At 43.0% G+C, this 16129-nt stretch overlaps 1 non-coding gene across 1 annotated transcript; it reads left to right on the top strand.

Moving 5' to 3' along the window:
- The first annotated feature begins 1233 nt into the window (after positions 1–1233).
- Positions 1234–1381, top strand: LOC115146502 (5.8S ribosomal RNA). The gene has a single exon (XR_003866169.1). It is a non-coding gene; the product is annotated as a 5.8S ribosomal RNA (ribosomal RNA).
- Positions 1382–16129: the final 14748 nt, after the last annotated feature.

Raw genomic sequence — 16129 nt, 5'->3', positions numbered from 1 at the left:
AGTCTGGTGCCAGCAGCCGCGGTAATTCCAGCTCCAATAGCGTATTGTAAAGTTGCTGCAGTTAAAAAGCTCATAGTTGGATCTCTGGATCCAGCTGTCAGTCGCCACGAGACGAGCTACCGCCTGTTCCATCCCCTGCCTCTCGGTGCCTCCTCGATGCTCTTAACTGAGTGTCCCGCGGGAGTCCGAAACGTTTACTTTGAAAGAATTAGAGTGTTCAAAGCAGGCCTGGTCGCCTGAATAGTTGGTGGAGTAATCCAACTTCTTAGAGGGACAAGTGGCGTTCAGCCACATGAGCAATAACAGGTCTGTGATGCCCTTAGATATCTGGGGCTGCACGCACGCCAAACTGAGCGGATCAGCGTGTGTCTACCCTTCGCTGAGAGTCGTGGGTAACCTGTTGAACCCCACTCGTGATAGGGATTGGGGATTGCAACTATTTCCCATAAAGAAGGAACTCCCAGTAAGCGTGGGTAATACGCTTGCGTTGATTAAATCTCTGCCCTTTGTAGACACCGCCCGTCACTACGACCGATTGGATGGTTTAGTGAGGTCCTCGGATCAGCCCTGCCGAGGTCGGTCACAGCCCTGGCAGAGCGCCGAGAGGATGACCAAACTTGACTATCTAGAGGAAGTAAAAGTTGTAACAAGGATTCCGAAGGTGAACCTGCGGTGAACCTGCGGAAATGCTCCAAAAACAAAAACTCTGCTGTGGGCTGGGTAGGGTAGGGGGCTCACGCCCCCCACCTCTCCCTTTCCTCTGCGCAGGGTTCTTGGCCGGGAGGGTGGCTTCGGCCCCAGCCCGAGCCAGGTTTCCCGCATCTCCATGTCATCTGGGTTGCGCCCGACTGGCTCCACCCCCCTTTCCCCGTAAGGCACGGCCGCATGGCACACTTGTGGGCAGGTGCGTCGCCCGCGTCCCAAAAGGGATTGAGGGTTGCCGGTGAATGGGGTCTTCCCGCCTCGTTCTCCAACATTAAGCTGCTTGGGTGTCGCCCAGGACCCTCACACGGCTCCGGGAACCTAGCCAACCACTATGTGCCCCGGCGCAGGTGGGGCTTTAATGTCTCCCCTTCCGTCGATTTGGAGAAGGTGGAGCACCTGGACACTTTTCGTTCAACCGTAATCCTTTTTGCTCTCACTCTGGCGAAGGACGGGCAGGGGAAAGGAGGCAACCTCCCCAACCCCGCCTAGCCACTAGCCTCTGCATAAAACAAAAAAATAAAAGAGTACAACTCTTAGCGGTGGATCACTCGGCTCGTGCGTTGATGAAGAACGCAGCTAGCTGCGAGAACTGAATTGCAGGACACATTGATCATCGACACTTTGAACGCACCTTGCGGCCAAAGTTCCTACTGGAGCTACACCTGTCTGAGGGTTGTTTTGTATATAATACAGACATAAAAATGAATACCATATATGGATACTCTAAATTTACCAAAGATTACCTGGTACTGTCCTACATTAGTACATTTGATTTGCAACAGTAGAAACATGTATGTTTACCACAAATAAATAACCAAAGATCTCACATCTCTTAAAAATGTATTCCTTCATAGTCAGTGAGGGTACAGAAAGATTAAGTGCATTGGGTTGTTGCTGTTGTACTCCCAAGGTCGAAGGCTCGACCAAAACCTGTGAAACAAATGGGACCATAAACTGATAATAAAACTAACTGAGCCTCTATTCTACATTTCACCTCTCTCTCTCACTTTCTTTCTCACCTAACTCCCCCAGTAATTTACTCTATAACTCTGCATATATATTGGGTTTCACTAGGTAATGCACAGTAACACAGGGCTAGTAAATTATCTTTCTGGATGCTGGATGCTCCGGCTGAAAAGTGACTTCAAGCACAGAAGCTAGCTAGCTACTAGCTGGAACAAATGAGAGAACACCTCACTCTGACCATTTTACTCACCCTAGCTAAGAGGGTTAGACTGGTTGGCAACAACACAGGCACTCAGGACAGAGGCACAGGTCAGTGTTCCAACTTAAATCATGTTTCCATTTTCCATGACTATCCAGGACAAAAAGTGGGTTCTTCAAAGACTCTTTTCAATGAAGGAACTTTAGACTTTTTGCCTGGTGTGTGGTACTGCTCACCTATTTAACCCTTTGTAATGATAAAAGGACAATTGTACAGAATGGATTTGACCTCCACACTCATAACTTTGAACCCTAGCCAAGGGGGTCTCAAGCCTTTGACACAGGACTAGTTCTGAAGGCCACAGCAGTCACCGCTTCAATTAAAGTCCCATTTCCCCAAGGCCAAAAGCCAAGAGACACTAACCTGAATGACCCCTTTGATGCATTAAAAAGTAACTCTCTCAGAGGATGTAGCCTAGCATTGTGGATGGTCAACTCATTTTCAAAGGGATTTTACTTTCTGCTCCGTCAGGTTGAGCTATCAAGCTCTTTAACTCCCTGTACACAGCAACAGGCATTTATATTATGAAAAGGCCCTTTCTCTCAGTCTCCAGTCCGTTGCCACTAATCCAATACGCCCATTAGAAGTGATGCATTATAAACTATGGAGCCCAAAAGCTCTCTCCTCATATTCCATTTTGTTCTGAGAGTGACACATCAATGACTGATCAAATGAGATCAGGTGTGTATTGTGGTTATGGAAGGTCTGCTGCCACCAGACCACTTACTGTATCCGTACTGACAGCAGAGGAGAAGAAGCCATCCAGCAACTTTCCAATAAAATCGAAGAGACCAGCTGCCACTAAATAATAGCACAATAGATCAGTACAATCGCATGAGATGATGGGAAGTGGAGAGAAAGAATCCGTCACAATGTTGTCAATAACACATTGCATAGACGACACACATGGCGTACTACAACAAAATTATGTTTTTAATCCTTTGGGTTTTAATAGCTATTTCCCATTTGGGACCATGTTTTAATTTATTTTACCAGCAAAGTGTAGGTTTCTCATCCATCCATTCATATTCAAAGTATTTCAATATGAGACAAAACCTTTAGGACTATGTTAAGTTCTAATATTGTAAACTGCAAATTCTCCAATGGTCAAACCCTTGTATTAACTTGTACACTGTTATTGTCTGACAACCTAAACCTTTCTTTTGGTCTTGTTGCCTCAATGTATAAAAAAGCATAAAATAACTTAGATAAATCGTGTTACTGAGTGCAGACCTTCTACTAATGAAGCCATTAAACAACAGCCATAACCACCCTACTGCTCCAGGACACTTTTAATTTAAAAAAGCCGTTCTGCCGCGTGGATTTAATGCGAGATTATTGATATGGTCAAAACAGTGTCATTTGCAAAAAATTCAGATTTCCGCAAATTTATTACAGTCCATTTCCAGTCCCTTGCGCATGCTCGGGTTGCCCAACAGCCCCCTCGCCCACTTCGCTTCTTTTCCATTAGAAATGAATGACTACCATAGTTTTATCGCCTTCAGTGGCAGCAAGCAAACCTCATCACAACAAGGTGAGCACGGCTGTCTACTTCGGTCTGGCAAAAGTCTAAACGGAATTCTTAGGACGTCCCAACTCTGACCTCACCCCATTTGAAATTGGCATTTAAAAGGTTAAGGGTTAAGGTTAGAGTTATGGTTAATGTTAGAGTTAAGATAGGGATTAGGGTTAGGGTTTAGGGTATGGACAACCAAAGGATCCCAGGTAGCACTAACCATTATGTCTGCTACCTCCATTGTGTGCATGTCGCCAACAAAAAGCTGTATAATTTTGCATTTCAAGCTAATAAATGTCTTAGCGTAGTATATTGCTGGAGGGGAGCACTTTTGTTACGCACCTGAAAGCTGGCACTTTCTGTGATTAGCTTTTTGAAAAACAAATATGATAAAGGGGTGATGCAATGCAATGGCAAATCCGTGTTGGAGAGTAGTGAAATACATGTCGTTCAAATTATAATTTTATAGATTCACTATGCAGAAATCGCACCGCCATTTCCTGGTTGTTAAAATTCTAATACTTAACCTAATTTCAGTTTATGTGAAAGCTTTAACAAGCAAGTATAGTATAGAGAATCATTGTACCATCTAAACCCGCTGTGAAATATATTTTTCAAATGCAAAAACAAAACTTAAAAACAGGAACCATAGAAATTGTGCAAATAGATTTACAGCTTCTTAGACTTGCTTTCAATGAGAATTACTATCACGACTCAGGATTTGACCCAGATGCAGACACAGGAGGCGGATAGTTTGATTATAACAAAGGGGCAGGCAAGGGCAGGTCGACTGCAGGCAGAGGTTCATAATCCAAGGCAGATTCAATCAGGGACAGAACCTCAGGCAGAATCAGGGTCAGGACAGGCAGAAAGGTGAGAACCGGGAAGACTAGGAAACAAAAACTTGAACAGGAAACACGCTGGTAAGACCTGACAAAACAACATGAAATGGCAACATACAAACAGAAAACGCAAGTATAAATAGATAGGGGATACAGGGGATAATGGGGAATAATAGGAGACACCTGGTGGGGTGTGGAAACAAGCACAAGACAGGTGAAACAGATCAGGGTGTGACATATTTCTATGTCGTACAAAAAGTTACATATTGCAGCAGTAATTACATTTTGCAATAGCTTGGTGGTATTTGAACTAAATAAAAATCTTGGTAGTGCTTTCCGTACTTAATTACTTTGTGTAGTGGTTTAGCTAACTACTGGAACTACAAGCTACTTTTCTGGCAAAAATAAAATAAAATGTGGGTGAAGTAGGTAAGAATTTCCTTTCTTTTTCAGTATCAAACCTACCTAATTCTCACTTTTTGTGTTCAATAGGCTAAATGACACATTCTGTTAACATCTGACTCCAGAGTGATGTCTTGCAATTTGTAGTCTGACAATTCAGATTTAGATATCATTTTTCACTAAGTAGTTTAGATGTGGTAACTGTTTTTTAAAAGTTTTAATGTAAACTAAAGGGTAGCTTAAAGCTTTAAAGTATTGAAGTTTAACTTCTTCCAGTGTGAAGTAATTGGTATCTTCGTAACATTCAAATACAGCCTCTGAAGTGTTTACCCATGATGTTTTTACTATTATATGTATATACAGCCGTATCAGATCAAAATGATACCCCCAATATTAATTCATATGTTTGATGATTTTGTACATATATCAAGTGACCAAGTTAGATTAAATTGATGCATAATGCAAGGGGAAAATCTACTGCAGTACATGAACAGCTGAACCCATTGCCGGACAGTGTAATATTTTGTAATGTGTCCCATGTCATATAATGTGTACATGGCACATGAGATGAGGAAAAGCCATCAATTTCAACTGTTTGGATGCACATGTGGCACATAGTGCTTTCGTAAAATATTCAGATCCCTTCCCTTTTTCCACATTTTGTTACTTTACAGCCTTATTCTAAAATGGATTAAATCATTTTTTCCCTAATCAATCTACCCCATAATGACGAAGCAAAAACAGGCTTTTATAAATGTGTGTACATTTATTTAAAAAACAACTAAATACCTTAATTACAAAAGTATTTAGACCCTTTGCTGTGAGACTTGAAATTGACCTCAGGTTTGAATTGATCATCCTTGAGATGTTGCTACAACTTGATTGGAGTCCAACTGTGATAAATTCAACTGATTGGAAATTATTTGTAAAGGCCCATACCTGTCTATACACGGTCCCACAGCGAGGTCTGACAGTGAATGTCAGAGCTAAAACCTAGCCAAGATGTCGAAGGAATTGTCCGTAGAGCTACGAGACAGGATTGTGTCAAGGCATAGATCTGTGGAAGGGTACCAAAAATTGTCTGCAGCATTGAAGGTCCCCAAGAACACAGTGGCCTCCATAATTATTAAATGGAAGAATTTTGGAACCACCAAGACTCTTCCTAGCGATTACCACCTGGCCAAATTGAGAAATTGGGGGAGAAAGGCCAAGGTCAGGGAAATTACCAAGAACCCGATGGTTACTCTGACATAGCTCTAGATTTCCTCTGTGGAGCTTAGGAACTATCTCTGCAGCACTCCACCAATCAGGACTTTATAGTCAACTGGCCAGATGGAAGCCACTCCTCAGTAAAAAGCACATGACAGCCTGCTTGGAATTTGCCAAAAGGCACCTAAAGGACTGTCAGACCCTGAGAAACAAGATTCTCTGGTCTGATGACACCAAGATTGAACTCTTTGGCCTGAATGTCAAGCGTCACATCTGAAGGAATCCTGGCACCATCCCTACGGTGAAGCATTGTGGTGGCAGCATCATGCTGCTGGGATGTTTTTCAGCGGCAGGGACTGGGAGACTTGTCAGAATCATGGCAAAGGTGAACGGGGCAGAGAGATCCTTGATGAAAACCTGCACCAGGGAGCTCAGGACCTCGGAAGGAGAACATTCGCTCAAGTTTAACAGGACCACGATCCTAAGCACACAGCCAAGACAACGCAGGAGTGGCCTTGAGTGGGTCAACCAGAATGTCCTTGAGTGGCCCAACCAGCGCCCAGACTTGAACCCGATCGAACATCTGGGGCGGCAGGGTAGCCTAGTGGTTAGAGCGTTGGACTAGTAACCGCAAGGTTGCAAGTTCAAACCCCGGTGCTGACAAGGTACAAATCTGTCGTTCTGCCCCTGAACAGGCAGTTAACCCACTAGGCCGTCATTGAAAATAAGAATTTGTTCTTAACTGACTTGCCTGGTTAAATAAAGGTAAAATAAAATAAATAAAAAATCTTTGGAGAGACCTGAAAATAGCTGTGCAGCGATGCTCCCCATCCAACCTGACAGAGCTTGAAAGGATCAACAGAGAAGAAAGGGATAAACTCCCCAAATATACAGTACCAGTCAAACTTTTGGACACTCCTCCTCATTCATTCATGTTTAAAAATATATATATATATGTGTTATTTCATATGTAGAAAATTGTAATATGGAATCATGTATTAATTAACCAAAAAAGTGTTAAACACCCTTTTCCTTAAAGACAGCTTTGCATACTCTTGGCATTCTCTCAAGCAGCGTCATGAGGTAGTCACCTGGAATGCATTTCAATTAACAGGTGTGCCTTGTAAAAAGTTCATTTGTGGAATTTCTTTCCCTCTTAATACATTTGAGTTGTGATAAGGTATGGGCGGTATATAGAAGGGAGCCCTATTTTGTAAAAGACCAAGTCGATAAAATGACAAGAACAGCTCAAATAAGCAAAGAGAAATGACAGTCCATCATTAGTTTAAGACATGAAGGTCAGTCAATCCGGAAAATGTCAGTACAGTCGCAAAAACCATCATGCTCTATGATGAAACTGTCTCTCATGAGGACCGCCACAGGAAAGGAAGACCCAGAGTTACCTCTGCTGCAGAGTGTAAGTTCATTAGAGTTACCAGCCTCAGAAATTGCAGCCCAAATAAATGCTTCACTGAGTTCAAGTAAGACACACCTCAACATCCACTCTTCAGAGGAGACTGCGTGAATCATGGTAAAATTGCTGCAAAGAAACCACTACTAAAGGACACCAATAAGAAGAAGGGAGACTTGCTTGGACCAAGAAACACAAGCAATGGACATTGGACCGGTGGAAATCTGTACTTTTTTCCCAATGAGTCCAAATGTAAGATTTTTGGTTCCAACCGCCGTGTCTTTGGGAGACACAGTGTAGGTGAATGGATGATCTCCGCATGTGTGGTTCCCACCTTGAAGCATGGAGGTGTGATGGTATGAGGGTGCTTTGCTGGTGAAACTGTCTGTGATTTATTTAGAATTCAAGGCACACTTAACCAGCATGGCTAACACAACATTCTGCAGCAACACGCCATCCCATCTGCTTTGCACTTAGTGGGACTATCATTTGCTTTTCAACAGGACAATTACCCAACAGACCTCCAGGCTGTGTCAGGGCTGTTTGACCAAGAAGGAAAGTGATGGAGTGCTACATCAAATGACTTGGCCTCCACAATCACCCAACCTCAACACAGTTGAGATGGTTTGGGATGAGTTGAACTGCAGAATGAAGGAAAAGCAGCCAACAAGTGCTCAGCATATGTGGGAACTCCTTCAAGACTTGGAAAAGCATTCCAGGTGAAGCTGGTTGTGCAGAGCTGTCATCAAGGCAAAGGGTTGCTACTTCGAAGAATCTCAAATATAAAATATATATTGTTTTGTTTAAGACTTTTTTGGTTACTACATGATTCCATATTTTTTATTTCATAGTGTTGATGTCTTCACTATTATTCTACAATGTAGAAAATAGTCAAATTTAAGGGAAACCATTGAATGATTAGATCTGTCCAAACTTTTGACTGGTATTGTGGCGTCCTACCCAAGAAGACTTGAGGCTGTAAACGCTGCATCCACAAAGTGGTGAGTAAAGGGTCTGAATACTTACAGCATGTAAATGTGTTATTTCATTTTTTTCTGCATTTGCAAAAACATCTCAAAACCTGTTTTTGCTTTGCCATTATGGAGTATTGTGTGTAGATTGGTGAAGAAGAAAAAACAAATGAATACATTTTAGAATAAGGCTGTAAAGTAACAAAATGTGGAACAAGTCAAGGGGTCTGAATACTTTCCGAATGCGTTGTTCATCTGTGAGCATGAATGTTTGCGGGTGTGTGTGAGGACTAAATTGCATACTATGTCAGAAGATACAAACTGAGCCTGGCATTTGTGCATGAGGGCCATTATTTTATTTTAATGAGAAACTGATTGCAAATAGAGAAGCAATCCCAAGGCTCTGTTACCTTTACTGCTCAACGTTTGGAAAAGGGACAATTTTCTGCACAAGACCAGTAATGTAAAAAAGGTCCATTAACCAATGTTTCCAAGATGCAAAATGAGAAATAGAGAGTTTTTATCATTTGTAAATACCCAAACGTATATTAGTTGATCACATCGGACAGCCTACACCCCAGCACCCCAGCACTACATTTAAAACAAAGGTGCGTGGCCACATGTGCGCACAATTTATTCACGTCTTTCTTTTTCAGTGTGAGCACAAATTCCTCTAATAAATTCCTTCCCATGTGTTACCACCGTTTCAGTATGCTTTCTCAGTATGCTAGCTGTTATATGTAACTTTCCTACTGAGCCCTGAGATTGAGGGGTCACGAGTATGACATAGATGGTAGTAGTCTCAATGGAGTCACAAATTCAACATTAGAATCCCTTTGGAAATGCTTTACCTCACCTTGGGCAGTGATTGAAAAAAGGTCAAGTAAAATAGTATTTTAACCTTTACAAAAATAGAATGGCCTGGAATCCCACCTTGGAATCCCAATGGGTTCACCCCCTTTGTGCGATCAGATTCCCGAGCAATGACAAATCTCTTACATACATCACACAGGTCTCATTATCACCCGTCTCCACAACCTTATGGGGCACCTTTACAGTATCATGTTGAAACAACAGCTTTTACAAAAAAAACTCTATGATGACAGCAAAATAAAACCCAACCCGTTCAGTGTGCTAAGCCCTCAATGCAAATTGGCTTTTATCTCCACAGGTGTCCTGAACAAAATGGTTAACACCAGGCTTGAGGCTAACATGGCCATTGGTCTCAATTATAGTATCCGGCAGCACAACATCAATTAACCTTGACTGTGCCTCTCTCGCTCTGTGTCAAGGGCATTCTACGTTGGTTACGGGGAGGGACAGTGGAGTGGATTATATCTTCCTTTAGAAATGTTGCTATGACTGTTGCCACTGGTATGCAGAGTGCAGACCAATGCCTGCATGTGAGGGATGTGGTTGTATTCAGTTTTCTATCAGTGGTTAATCCTTTTCTCATGCTTGGCATATCTATCTACAGTATTTATTGGCTATATCTGTCTGCATTCTCAATTTAGCCTAGGTCTGTTTTTCTGTGTCTGCTGTCACACAGACCAAATTGAGGCTCAATAAGCATGCGCCCCACATATCCCATCTATTTTTCAGCCATCCAATTATTGTTGCATTTCATTACATTTTTCACTTATGTTTGCTCCATCACAGAAAAAAATAATATTCCACAAGTATTGAAATGATGATGCTCACGAGGCATCTCATTATACTCTCAGCTCATCCCTGTCTTGGTTATCTTCCAGTGTGGGGAGGGAAGAATTAACATCCTCCTATACAGTGGTCTTCCTATTTAATCTTGGTTCGATTATCGTTAATTCCGCCACCTGTTCTTAAATCACCACTCTAACTGCACTAACAAACATGTTTACTGGGTCAATATACAAATACATAAAATAAGAAACGTCTAATAATGTTTTGAAAAGTAGAATCATATCTTTAATACTATTTTAACTGAGGTATGATGCAGACTCCTAACACTGTACACTGAATTTAATTTAGGGGGAATCTTAGGGCTTTATTCCAGTCGGCCTGTATAACGGAACTTGACAAGATGGCATATAATTATACTTTTTATGGCATGATTACTAATGAGCAGAGACCATTGAAATGAATAACAACATCCATGGGGTCTTTGTATAGTTATGATGATAGCTCTCAATCTTGAATGGAACCAAAAAAATGACAATGCCTGCAGCAGTGTTTCCCAACTCCGATCCTCGAGTACCCCCAACAGTACATATTTTCATTGTGGCCCTGACCCTCCACTTCCAAATCAATCCTGCTCCAGAGTACAGGCCTCGGTGTAACGCTCATTCCTTCGACGATAAACACAAATCCGACTATTTACCCCTGGTGAGACAAAACTACGACTCATCAGTGAAGAGCACTTCTTGCCCGTCTTGTCTGGTCCAGTGACAGTGGGTTTGTGCCCATAGGCGACGTTGTTGCAGGCCTACAATCCCTTAGTCCAGCCTCTCTTAGCCTATTGGGGACAGTCTGATCACTGATGGAGGGATTGTGCGTTCCTGGTGTAACTCGGGCAGTTGCTGTTGCCATCCTGTACCTGTCCCGCAGGTGTGATGTTCGGATGTACTGATCCTGTGCAGGTGTTGTTACACGTGGTCCGTCCTGTCTCCCTATAGCGCTGTCTTAGGCGTCTCACAGTACAGGACATTGCAATTTATTGCCCTTGCCTCCTTGCAGCATGCCGACCGTTCCACGGGTGCATGTTCATTAATTGTTTATGGTTCATTGAACAAGCATGGGAAACAGTGTTTAAACCCTTTACAATAAAGATCTGTGAAATTATTTGGATTTGACTAATTATCTTTGAAAGACAGGGTCCTGAAAAAGGGACGTTTATTTTTTTGCTGAGCTTATTTATGAAGCCCTTTTTACATCAGCCGAAACCCAGCCTAAAACCCCAAACGGCAAGCAATGCAGATGTAGAAGCACGGCGGCTAGGAAAAACTCCATAGAAAGGCCAGAACCTAGAGAGGAACCAGGCTATGAAGGGTGGCCAGTCCTATTCTGGCTGTGCCGGGTGGAGATTATAACAGAACATGGCCAAGATGTTCAAATGTTCATAGTTGACCTGCAGGGTCAGATAATAATAATCACAGTGGTTGTAGAGGGTGCAACATGTCAGCACCTTTGGAGTAAATGTCAGTTGGCTTTTCATAGCCGATCATTCAGAGTTAGAGACAGCAGGTGCGGTAGAGAGAGGGTCCAAAACAGCAGGTCCAGGACAAGGTAACACATCCAGTGAACATGTCAGGGTTCCATAGCCGCAGGCAGAACAGTTGAAACTGGAGCAGCAGCATGACCAGGTTGACTGGGGACATCAAGGAATCATCAGGCCAGGTAGTCTTGAGGCATGGTCCTAGGGCTCAGGTCTTCTGTGCGAAGAGAGAGAGAAAGAGAGAATTTGAGGGAGCATACTTAAATTCACATAGGACACCAGATGAGACAGGAGAAATACCCCAAATATAACAGACTGACCCTAGCCCCCCGACACAAACTATTGCAGTATAAATACTGGAGGCTGAGACAGGAGGGGTCGGGAGACATTGTGGCCCTATCCGACGATACCCCCAGACAGGGCCAAACAGACAGGATATAACCCCACCCACTTTGCCAAAGCACAACCCCCACACCACTAGATTAATATCTTCAAACACCAACCTACTACCCTGAGACAAGGCCGAGTATAGCCCACGAAGATCTCCCACACGGCATGAACCCGAGGGGGGCACCAACCCGGACAGGAAGATCCCGTCAGTGACTCAAACCACTCAAGTGACACACCCCTCCTAGGGACAGCATGGAAGAGCACCAGTAAGCCAGTGACTCAGGCCCCATAATATGATTAGAGCCAGAGAATTCCAGTGGAGAGGAACCGGCCAGGCAGAGACAGCAAGTGCGGTTTGTCGCTCCAGTGCCTTTCCGTTCACCTTCACACCCCTGGGCCAGACTACACTCAATCATAGGACCTACTGAAGAGATGAGTCTTCAATAAAGACTTAAAGGTTGAGACCGAGTCTGCGTCTCTCACATGGATAGGCAGACCATTCCATAAAAATTAAGCTCTATATGAAAAGCCCTGCCTCCAGCTACATGTCCTGGTAATCTGTCTGGCACTGAGGCCTTGTGAATGTTGACCCGTTTAAAGGTCTTGCTCACATCGTCTACGGAGAGCGTGATCACACAGTCATCCGGAACAGCTGGTGCTCTCATGCATGTTTCAGTGTTACTTGCCTCGAAGCAGCATAGAGGTAATTTAGCTTGTCTGGTAGGTTTGTGTCACTGAGCAGCTCGTGGCTGTCCTTCCCTTTGTAGTCTGTAATAGTTTGCAAGCCCTGCCACATCCGACGATCGTCGGAGACGGTGTAGTACAATTCAATCTTAGTCCTGTATTGACTGCATTGGTGTGCAGAATGGCTTCTCGGAATGCACAACTCGTCGGTCCTAGTCACAGATGAGCTATTGCAGTAGATGACAACACCGGGTTCCACTCCTATCAGCTAAAAACAAGAAGAAGCAGCTCCAGTGGGAACGCGATCACCAACATTGGACAATTGATGAGTGGAAAACATCACCTGGGCCGAGGTATCCCAGTTCCTGTTGAGACAAACAAAAAACATCTAGTCAGCGGCTGTCCTGTGGGCGAAAACAGCTTGTTGATGAGAGAAGTCTGAGGAGAATTGCAAGAATCGTGCAAGTTAACAGGCGGTCCACAAACAGGAAAATAACTGTGCGGTGGTGTGTAGAACAGCATCTCGGAGCGCACAGCTCGTCGGTCCTTGTCACACATGAGCTATTGCAGCAGACGACCCCACCGGGTTCCACTCCTATCAACTAAAAACAAGAGGAAGTAGCTCCAGTGGGAACGCGATCACCAACACTGGACAATTGAGGAGTGGAAAAACATCACCTGGTCTGAAGAATCACAGTTCCTATTGAGTCATGCTGATGACAGAGTCATAATTTGGCATAAGCAGCTTGAGTCCATTAATCCACCATGCATGGCATCATTGGTACAGGCTGGGGGCAGTGGTGTAGGGAATGTTTTCCTGGCACACGTTAGGTCCCTTGATACCCATTGACCAAAACCTTGAAGAATCAACACCCCAAATAATTCAGGGTGTTCTTAAAGCAAATGGGGGCCCAACCCGGTACTAGATGGGTGTACCTAATAAACTGACCTAAGTGTGTATATATATATACACAGTACAGAGTCAAAGTTTGGACACACCAAAGTTTTTCTATATTTTTACTATTTTCTACATTGTAGAATAATAGTGAGTAGATCAAAACGATTAAAAACACAAATGGAATCATGTACTAACCAAAAAAGTGTTGAACAAATGTTACATTCTTCAAAGTAGCCACCCGTTGCATTGAGTACAGCTTTGCACACTCTTGGCATTCTCTCAACCAGCTTCATGAGGTAGTCATAGGGCTATCTTATGTATACCACCCCTACCTTGTCACAACACAACTGATTGGCTTAACAAGGAAAGAAATTCCACAAATTAACTTTTAACAAGGCACACCTGTTAATTAAATGCATTCCAGGTGACTACCTCAAAGCTGGTTGAGAGAATGCCAAACGTGTGCACAAATGTTGTAACGAATCCCTTCGGCTCTACAGTCTAGCGGGGATGGCAACGAGACCCGTAACATAACATGCAAATAACAGTGAGAACAAAAACCACAGGCAACTTAAATCTACCGTCAAACACTGAGGGTTTATTTTTAAACACACGGTAAAGGGGGGCGGGAAGAGGGGCTGAGCTGGACCCAAGGAAATAAATAATAAATATCCAAAAACACCCCTAGCTAGACTAGCCTGCTTTAAGAACAGCTAGCTAACAAACCAAAAATACAGTGGGGGACCGCCCAGTTCAAACTAGGGTATTTAGACAAAGTTTACCTACTCCCACAAACAAACAGTCATGAAGCACAACAATACATACTCACATAATTCCAGACAAATGTGATATGTAGGAACAAAAAACAAAAGAGAGCGAGAGAGACACAGAGAGAGACACAGAGAGAGACACGGAGAGAGAGATTGAGACACAGAGAGATCAAGCTCCAGAGAAAACAGCCAACAAGTGCTCAGCATATATGGGAACTCCTTCAAGACTGTTGGGAAAGCATTCCAGGTGAAGCTGGTTGAGAGAATGCCAAGAGTGTGCAAAGCTGTCATCAAGGCAAAGGGTGGCTACTTTGAAAAATCTCAAATATAACTACATGATTCCATATGTGTTATTTCATCGTTTTGATTTCGTCTCAATGTTTTCTACAATGTTGAAAATAGTATAAAGAAAAACCTTTGAATGAGTAAGTGTGTCCAAACTTTTGACTGGTACTTTATATATTCAAGGTGTGATATAGCACTTAGCAGAGAGAGAGAGAGAGAGAGACTTTTCAGAAATGAAACAACAAATGTAATTCCTAAACAAAAAATAAATACATAACATATACATTCAACTTATTTCATCAGCAAAAAATAATTTCCCCCCCTCTACAAAACAAAGCGCTCCTTCGTAAGCCCACTTCTCCTCAAATAATAGGAGATCTTTTACAGCTGAAAAGAACTCAATCTACTTTTATTCTTGCTTTCACTAATCCTTTAAACACGCATCTTACATCCTGAAAAATTGACATCTTAGCTTGTCCCAAAATCAAATTTAACATTTTCTTTTCTGTTGTTTACTATATTGAAACCCCAAAATAAAAACAGTGTTATTGAAAAACTCCCCTACAGCTTTAAACAAAGATTCCAGCATTTCCAATAGAGATTTTATCCTCTCACACTCCATAAAACAGTGAAAAATGGTTTCTCTTATATTACAAAAAGGACATCCATCTCTAACATCTGAGTTAATAACAGATACAAAAGCATTAACTGCAATGATGCCATGTAAAACCCTCCATTGCATATCACCAGTACCTTTTTGTAACGGTGGCTTGTACAGTGCTCTCCATGCTGGCTTTACCTTGTCATCAATGCCCAATTTTACCCTCCATGGAGTGTCTTTTCTATTTATCTTTATTCAACACCGTGACACACCCCCTATACAAGTCCTTCCCATTCACCTCATCCAAACCCACCTCCTCCAACCCTCTCAAATCCAGCAATAACGCCTTTCTTTCTGACTCTGTGATATTTGGTGTAATCCCTAGTTTTGGAAATGAGACGTCTTCATCTTGCACCTTCTTCTTGTGGCTACTAAGCATGACAAGTTTATAATAGGCAAACTCAACCCTTAGTCTCACTGCCAACTTTCCCTCCAGCATTCCCAACACATCCACAGACCCCTGTCCCCGAATGCTGTTCTTTCGGGTCTTCCATATCGCTAATTTTGCTGCCCCCAAAACAAAATTAAGCAACACAACTACACCCTTTTGACTGAACCTGTACTTTGGCCCAAATATATACAGTTGGGAAGAGAAAACCTCTCCCAACGTTGAGAACCAATCAGTGATCAGTTCAATCATCCCAACCAACCTGGGACACAGTAAAAACAGATGTGCCAGAGATTCAGACTCAGCACAGAATGGATCCAGGTGTACCAGATGCATGTTGGTGGCTAAAGCTCCATGTATTATCCTCCATTGGAGGTCAGCTGTCCTCTTATCAATAGGCAGTTTGTATAATGATCGCCAACAGCCTTTTGGAGAGGACACCTTTACACATATTCTGTACATGGCCTTCTTTCCCACCTCCGTGAACTCCCCCAGCTCCGGGGTATTGAAGGAAAGCAGCATCCCCACGTCCTCTTCAAATGCCCCCATCGCAGCACTAACAATCAGTGCAGGGAACAGATA

The sequence above is a fragment of the Oncorhynchus nerka genome, linkage group LG2 (genome assembly GCF_034236695.1).
Source record: "Oncorhynchus nerka isolate Pitt River linkage group LG2, Oner_Uvic_2.0, whole genome shotgun sequence".
Taxonomy (NCBI): domain Eukaryota; kingdom Metazoa; phylum Chordata; class Actinopteri; order Salmoniformes; family Salmonidae; genus Oncorhynchus; species Oncorhynchus nerka.
Note: the sequence above shows the minus strand (reverse complement) of the source record. Positions and strands in the feature narration are given on the sequence as shown.